This window comes from Mus musculus, chromosome 11 (assembly GCF_000001635.26).
Source record: "Mus musculus strain C57BL/6J chromosome 11, GRCm38.p6 C57BL/6J".
NCBI lineage: Eukaryota > Metazoa > Chordata > Mammalia > Rodentia > Muridae > Mus > Mus musculus.
The window spans coordinates 89094013-89103104 of record NC_000077.6 but is presented as its reverse complement, the minus strand read 5'-3'; positions in this window follow the sequence as shown (position 1 = coordinate 89103104).

Below are 9092 nucleotides of genomic sequence, written 5' to 3'. Positions count from 1 at the left end.
TGAGAACATTCAATACTGTCTGTCTCCTCAGAGGGGTGAGAGCCTGGTTTTGTGTATTGTTTGAGTTTGGGTTTGGTTAGCAGCCCCGAGAATTGAACATAGAGCCTCTTACACCCTAAGGGTGCACTGTGCCAGTGAACTCATACACACACACACACACACACACACACACACACACACACACACACCTTTTGGGTTTTCAAAGGATTTTCCTGGCTTTCCTAGAACTCATTATACAGACCAGGCTGGCCTCAAACTCAAGAGATCTACCTGCCTCTGCCTCCCAAGAGCTGGGGATTAAAGGCACACACCACCACAGCCTGGCTCCCAGTCCTTTTCTTTCTTAATTTTTAAATCAAGGTCTTGCGAAGTTGCTCACTGCTAGCTAGCCTTGAACGTGGGATCCTCCTGCCTCAGCTTCTTGAGTAGCTAGAATTACAGACCCTCACCAACAGGCCTGGTTTGCATTGTTGGGTTTTTATGGAAACATCTACTTTGCAAATGAAAAAAGAGGAAGGTGTAAGACTCTCAATAAATGTAAAGGGACAAGCCATTCAGAAATGGCAGCAAAGACTGCAGATTCTATGTCCAGTGTCTCTGAAGACCCAGCCCCTGTGGCCATCTTTTCAGGTCAGGCCTGAATCCCAGCTCTGACTCATCCTTTCTCTCCAGAGAGCTGCAGCCATCACCCTAGCCTTAGAAGCTTAGTCTTGGTAGGGAGAGCACGGAAAGGTTCATAGGATTTCCAGCCACACACGTGAGCATGTGTTCCATGCAGTGTATAGAATGCAGGTGCAGCAGAGCTGTCCCAGAAGGGAGAGACCTGCCACATGATGAGAGGCCAGGTCTGCAGCCCTGCCTGGTGCTTGCCAGATTCTAGAACTGGAGGTCTACTAGTTACCCCAACACACACCCAGGCTCCACCCGCCAGTCTATAAAGTGATCATGATGGGAAGATGGAATCCTTGGCCGGATCTCCTGGTATCCGTGTGAAATAAGAGAAAGCAGAGAGAGTCCAGTTGATGTGGAATTCACTCGGTATGCATTGGCCAATAGTTGCAGTAGAGGAATTAAGGCTATTGTTCTTTAATCTTTTCATCTATATTTCTATTATCATTATTGTTGTGGTTGTTGTTATTCCCTACTGCCGATGAAAATGTATCAGGCATCGTACCTGAGATACAAAGAAGAATGTGGCAGGGCTGGAGAGATGGCTCAGTGGTTAAAGGGCACTGACTGCTCTTCCAGAGGTCCTGAGTTCAATTCCCAAGCAACCACATGGTGGCTCACAGCCATTTGTAATGGGGCCCAATGCATTCTTCTGGTGTGTGTCTGAAGACAGCTACAGTGTAGTCATATAAATAAAAATAAGTAAATCTTTAAAAAAAAGAGAATGGGGCAGCCTAGCCAGTCTTCGGGTGCTCACTGTATGTGATTCAAGTTCAGAGAAAGTTCATCATTAACCCAATGGCAGGCAGGTGGAATTCTTAAAGAACTAGAAAAGATGTGATGGAGGATGACAAAGAAGCCGAGGCAAGGAGACGGCTTATCCCTGTCCCACCTGGCCAGCCAGCGGTTGGACTCGAGGATAAAAATCAACACAGCCCAGATTCTGCGTATGTTCCAAGCTCCGGCCCTGAAGTCTTATTTCCAGAGGCCATTCTTGACAAAGGGATAACTAATTGCCAAAACGAAACCAGATCAAAGTGGATAGTTTTCTTTTTATGCCCAGTGATTTGTCTAGTTAGCCAGACTGGGGATAAAACCGAATGTGTCACTGTACGGAGATACCAGAAAGTGAAAGGCGAGGGAAGCTCGCTCGAGGCAGGACTTCTTATCCGCCCCGCCGCCCCTTCCAAGAGTCTCCTCGGGTGGAATCCTGTAGTCTGTCTCCTGGGAGCGGTTCGCTCTCCAGAAAATATGACACTATTTCCTGCCCTTGTTTGTTAACACACCCCGTCACCATCCGCCTCGGTTTCATGTAACTGCCAAGCGGTATTAACACCCTCCTCCTCGCTGAGGCAGAAAATAGAAAAGGAAGAATTCAACAGACACCCCCTTCCCCCGTGTCATCCTCAGAGGCACCAAGATAACCAGGCCAGAAACCACAATTGGAGCTATGCTCCCTCCGCCCAGGCACGCTAAAGACAGCCAGTTTAACCACCTTCTGCATTTTCCTTCAAAGAGAAAGTGTGTTATTTAGGCTATTTAGACTCTCTTCCTTGCAACAGAGAAATTTTTTCTGTTGTTGTTGTTGTTGCTGCTGCTGCTGCTGCTGCTGCTGCAGTGGTGGTGATTTTTTGTTTTGTTTGTTTGTTTTGTTTTGTCCAAATACAAAGCAAGAGGGGGAACTGTCAGCAGGAGTCTGCAACAATCAGGTGAGCCGCCCGCTGGCGCCTGCAGCGGAGACACACTGACCCCTAGTGGCCAGCCGAGCCCTTACAGTCCTGGGCCCACCCTTGCTCAGTAAACTAGCCCTTGTCACAGGCAATCCCCGAGTGCGCCTTGAGTGGGTGTGGCCCGTGCTGTGTCTCCACCACCTGACCCAGCATACTTATGCACACGTGCACTCACACACTCCTTTTCCCTTTTTCCTTCTGAACAATAGAAGCAATTTTCCCTCCTTTAGACCATTCCAGAGAACAATTTCCTAGGTACCTTAGGAGTGGCTCCTAGGCTCAGCAGGTTTCTAAATTCTGGGGGAGTTCATAAGAAAGGTAAGTGTGAGTCGGGCGTGGTGGCGCATGCCTTTAATCCCAGCACTTGGGAGGCAGAGGCAGGTGGATTTCTGAGTTCGAGGCCAGCCTGGTCTACAAAGTGAGTGCCAGGACAGCCAGGGCTATACAGAGCAACCCTGTCTCAAAAAGACCAAGAAAAGAAAAGAAAAGAAAAGAAAAGAAAAGAAAAGAAAAGAAAAGAAAAGAAAAGAAAAGAAAAGAAAAGAAAAGAAAAGAAAAGAAAAGAAAAGAAAAGAAAAGAAAAGAAAAGAAAAGAAAAGAAAAGAAAAGAAAAGAAAAGAAAAGATAAATGTGTGTCGTCCCCCCCCACCCTCACCCCACCCCACCCCCATATAACCCGGGGCTGGGGAGATGGTTCAGTGAATAAGAGCACTTCCTGCTCAGGTATGAGGATCTGAGTTCCAATCTCTTAGCACCCATGTGAAAACCAGAAAGAGTGCTGAAGTGATTAAAGCACTGGCCGTCCAAACATTGAGTTTTGATAAGGTAGAACCCACGGAAACGCCAGGTGGGTACCCCACCCCACCCCCTGTTACCGGTGACCTCCAGAGGGAGCTGGCTAGCCTGTGGGTGAGCTCTGAGTTCAAGTGAGAAATCCTGCCTCCATTAATATAGTGGAGAGTCTCTAAGGACGTTTCTCAGGCTTCCACACATGCAAACACCCATGTACACACACATGTATACATGAAAAAGATAATTTAAAAAAAAAAAGGATCCAGGTGCGCCTGTAAACCCAGCATTAGTGGGAGGGTGGTGGGGAACCACAGGTATACATACACACACATATACACACACTTTTTAAATTATCCATGTGCCATCTATACGGAGTTAGAACTATACCACCATTTCACAGATGAGCAAACTGAGACCTAGAAAGGCTTAATAATTAAGGGAGGATGTGTCCAGCAGTAAACCCAGGTAGCCTATCTCTCAGCCACTGCACTTGCCTCTATGGTTTGTGGGTAGATACCAACAAAGAAGAGATCGTGGCAGGGTGTGGCAGGGCTCTAGATTCCCAAGCTCTTCTCCGTGTGTCCCCTTTAAGCCCAAGGAGTAAGGACCAGAACAATGCAGGATGAAGCCATAGAAAGAAGTGATGTGCAGTAGGCAGCATAGTGGGTCCTTGGCTTCACAGAACATCACTCATTTTCAGAGCCTCAGGCCTGGCAATGCAGGGCGTTCAATCAAACCTGAGCTAGACAAAGTTTGAAGAGAAGGTTCTAGCAAAATGGAGGAGCAAGGGGGGCGGCTCAGAGCTCCGGGAACCATAATGCTGAGGGGGAAACAGACCTCATACTCTGGGGAGTTGCGGGGGGGGGGGGAGGGTCGAGCACACCCTCACTCTCTTTCATCTTGGAGCTAGTACGAAGGAGGTGAGGGAAACCTCAGCTCAGCCCACACACTGCCCTGAGGCACATCTGAAACCAGGATCCATTCTCCTTCATTTTTCATTTCATAGAAGTCTTACTACACAGAAGTAAATAGAACCACTCGGGTTTTTTTTTTTTTTTTTAATGTTTTCACCATGTACTGTATGTCTCTGTGGAGTAGGGGAAGGTATACGTGTGCTGTAACCCACATCTGGAGGTCAAAAGACAACTTGCAGGTGTCTGTCCTTTCCTTCCACCATGTGGGTGCCAGGGATTGAACTCGGGCCGTAAGCCTTGCCGCAAAGCCCCTCGGCCCACTGAGACAACTCAGAATCCCACCAGCCTTGGGTTTTTTTTTTTTCCTTGAAAAAAATGCAAGTCTCTAACAAATGGCCTCAGTCAGTGCCTCAAGGTTCCTGGGTAATGAGCAGAGAGCCTGCACACCCTGAGCCAAGCAAGCTGTCTACCCTTTCTGTGACTGTCAGTCAGGCCCCTCACAGGGTGGGAACGCAGCTACCTGCTCCCCCACACACACACACCCTCTAGCTGTTCTGTAAGGCCTGTTCCTGTCTGCAGACCTTTACCCGAGCCGTTCCCTCAGCCGAGAGTGCCCTTCCTGTACATGGATCTTCACGAGGTTGGCTCCTTCCTGTCATTCCGGTGTCAGCTCAAGTGTCACCTCCTCCGAAAAGCCTTCCCTGTGCAGCCAACCTAAAATAGCCTTCCAGTTACCCACGGTTGCATCACGGCAGTATCGCTTCCCAGCAGTTATTAATCTTGGTAGTGCCCAGTCATCCTTGGTCGCTTCAGCTCGTGTGTAATAAGGGTGTCTGTTACACAGCAAAAGCCTGCCATGGGCCATGGGGGGGGGGTCCTAAAGCTTCACCCACTGGAACCCATGCCAGTAGGTTCTACCATTATCCCTACTGGATAGAAGAGGAAACCAAGACAGAGAACATTCTACAACTTATCCAAAATTCTGCCCTTAGTAAGCCTTGTTCTCCCCCCCCCCTTTTTTTTAGATTTATTTATTTATTTTATGTGTATAAGTACTATCTTCAGACACACCAGAAGAGGGCGTCAGATCCCATTACAGATGGTTGTGAGCCACCATGTGATTGCTGGGAATTGAACTCAGGACCTCTGGAAGAGCAATCAGTGCTCTTAACCGCTGAGCCATCTCAAGTAAGCTGAGCTAGCCCCAAATAAGCTTGCTCTCAGCATGACAGAAACATTAGCCCATCAACAGCAAAAAAAAAAAATTGAAATTTTTAACAAGCACAATGCTTGGAGATTCCTCCCCCCCAAAAGATACAGAATTGGCCAATAAACAAATGGAAAGGTGCTCAGAATTATTATTAGTCATTAGAGAAATGGAGATCAAAATCCCAACAAACTCCCTTTCACGACCACGGAGAGTGCTTAATTATTTTAAGCGGAAAATAGTAAGTTATTGGCAAGGTCGTGGGGGAAGTCCCCGTGTTCATGTGTTGCTGTTGGGAGGGAGAAATGAGGCAGCTGCCCTACAGAAGAGTGCTTCAAAAAAGTTCAATATACTGCCAGGTGGTGGTGGCGCATGCCTTTAATCCCAGCACTCGGGAGGCAGAAGCAGGCGGATTTCTGAGTTCGAGGCCAACCTGGTCTACAGAGTGAGTTCCAGGACAGCCAGGGCTACACAGAGAAACCGAAACCCTGTCTCAAAAAAAAAAAAAAAAAAAAAAAAAAAAAAAGGTTCAATATAGGGCTGAGGAGAGGGCCCAGTCAGAAAGGTGTTTGGTTTGCCTTGCAAGTCTGAGGACCTGAGTCCAATCCCTAAAACCCACTAAGAAAGGTTTTGGGTTGTTATTTTCAAAGCTGACTGCAGGGCAGTGGCACACTCACTTGTAATCACAGGTAGACAGGTAGAAACAGGTGGATCCATGGACCTCACTGGCCAGCCGCTCTGGCCTAATAGGAGAGACCCTGACTCAAAGCCAGGTGAGTGGAGTTCCTAAGGAATCACACACCAAAGGTGGTCCTGTGGTGGCAATCCATTGAGCACACACAGGTGTGTGGCTGCGCGTGCTTGTGCACACACATACTCGCACACACACAATTTGCACACATAGAATATCAACAAAGCTCAATAGAAATCACATATGACCCAGCAATGCCCACACTGGGTAAAGACCCAAAGAAAGTGAAAACAGTTAATCCAAACAAACACATGTACCTGACTGTTTATACCACTGAGGAGAGCTAAGAAGTGGGAGGAACCCAAATGCCTGTCAATTAATGAACGTGGAATGGGATATACAGCCATGCAGTGGAATATTAGTTGGCCCCAAAACGGAATAGTGATACATGCTACAGCAATAATATCCTTGAAATCATGCTATGTGTAAGAAGTCAGTCAAAAATGATTATAGGAGTCAATGGATATGAAATATCCAGAATAGACCCAATCCATACCTAACAACCAGCTAGGTGTTGCTGAGTACTGTAAAGAAAGGAAAATAGAGAGTGATCACTTAAGGGACATAGGGTCTCCTCAGGGTGTCGGAATGGTGGGAATGAGACATTGGTGCTAGTAGGAAACACCACTGAGTTCTGTTGGTTTCAAGAGGGCTACGTAGAGGTCTCAGCAGAGAAAAGCCCTTGACAACCTGTGTTCAGTACATGGAGGCCATGTGGTGGAAGAAGAGAACCGACTCAGGCAAGCTGTCCTCTGACTTCCAGGTTCACAGCATGACATATATGCAAGACAGACAGACAGACAGGTGGGTGGATATGGATGCATGGATAGATAGATAGATAGACAGACAGACAAACCACCCTTCAGATGCAGGAAAGACACCTTGAACAGTCAATCCCTTGCTGCAAAGGCATGAGAACTTGAGTTCAGATCCCCAGCAGCCATATAAAAAAAAGGCAGATAAGGCAGTGTGCACCTGTAATCCCAGCTCTGGAAGGTGGAGACTTGGAGGCGTGATAGCCAGCCAGACCAGTCCATCAGTGAGATGGAGGCTCAGCAAAAGATGCTTCCTCAAAAAAGACAATGGCAAACTACTAAAGAGGTTGACTTCTGGGGGGGGGGGTGTATACACGCACACACACACACACACACACACACACAATCTGCTTTGTGTATTTTGTTCATCACATCCCTGGACCTAGAGCAGTGCCAAGTATATAATATAGAAACCATTTCCTAGGATGTGAATGGTAGAATGAGCATCCACATCCCCCAACACACTCAGTCCCTTTCATGAAGTTCCAGGAAGCTCTGGGTCTGTGGTTCCCAAACTCCAAATGCTCCTGGAAAACCCCACTGATTCAGATGACTGGTGTGGCTTGGGAGTTTGCATGTGTGACTCAACATCTGTCCTTCCCCAGGGCCGTGCCTGAAGAACATGGCTGCATGCATTACATCCAGCCACAAAAGAAGAGTCTCAGAGAAAAGAGACATCTGGAGGAAGAGCACGGCCTGGGGGGAGGGGGGTTCAGTTTCATACTGAGAGATCTCAAGCAGGGTCTTAAATTCTGTATGTTACAGAGGGAAGTTACAGGCTCAGGAAGGGGCAAGACATCCAGATGCAGACTCCAAGGGCCTGCCCACAGTGACCCACTTCCTTCAGGTAGGCACTGACTTCTAAAGTTGTGCCACTAGCTGTCAATCAAGCCTTTCATTCCACGCTGGTGGTTTTATCAAGGGGTCTCGTGCAACTTAAGCTGAGCTTCAAACTCACTGTGCAGCTGAGGATGACCTCGAACTTCAGGTCCCCCCCACCTCTAGCTCCTGTGGGAGCTACAGGCATGAGCCACCACACCCAGTTTTATGGAGGGCTAGTGGCCATACCCAGGACTTTCTGCATGCTATCTGGTCAACTCTACTAGTCACCTCTGAGTCACCTCTCCAACCCAGTACAGAAGTCTTCTGGGAACATCTCACATCCAACAATACCATGCTTCTGTGTTACCAGCGTAAAGGTTTGCAATTCAAGGCTGAGCTGGGGTGGGACAGGACAGGGAGAGGATTCACAATTGAGCAGATATTTACTGTGTGCCTCCTCCCACTGAGACAGGGTGTTGGAGCCCTTCCCAGAAATGTCTGCCAACTCCTGACCTATAGTACAGCTCTCTGAATGCATATATGTCTCTCCCAGTGTGTAGTAAGATCATTTGAACGGGGACCATATTTATCTCTAAGCATCTAAAAGAACAAACTCACTTCCCGGCTAGAGGCTGTGCTGGCTAAATGAAAAATGAAATATGAAAGGCAATTTCTCACTGGGCGTGGTGGCGCCCGCCTTTGATCCCAGCACTTGGGAGGCAGAGGCAGGTGGATTTCTGAGTTTGAGGCCAGCCTGGTCTACAGAGTGAGTTCCAGGACAGCCAGGGCTACACAGAGAAACCCTGTCTCGAAAAACCAAAAAGAAAAAAAGAAAAGAAAAAAAGAAAGGCAATTAGAAGTCCTAATGTCCATCCACTTTTACTTTTTTTCTTACATCTTTGTGTGTGTGTGTGTCTGTGTGTGTGTGTGTGTGTGTGTCTGTGTGCGCACGCACGCTCGTGATTTCTCCTGGATTGAATTGTCTTGCTGATTCATGTGTGGTGTCTGCCGAGTAGACTGAACTACAGCTGCCGGTTCATGTTTGGTGTTTGCTACTGGACTGGACTAACAAAGATTGGAATCGCCCCAAGAACTATCTCTAAACAGGTCTGCTTCCCCTGTATCCTAATAACCTTTTTTTTCCACTACCTCTGGTGGGTGGTGGCTAGAGAGGAGGTTGAACTCTTATTAAAGTAGGTTGTGAAAAATATAAGCCTACAACACCCACTCCAACAAGGCCACACCTCCTAATAATGCCACTCCATATGGCCAAGCATTCAAACACATGAGTCTATAGGGGCCAGGCCTATTCAAACCACCACAAGAACTTCCTGTGTACGGTTTCAGTGGCCTTTGTCTGAGGTCTACTAGATTTCTTCATGACAGTTACTA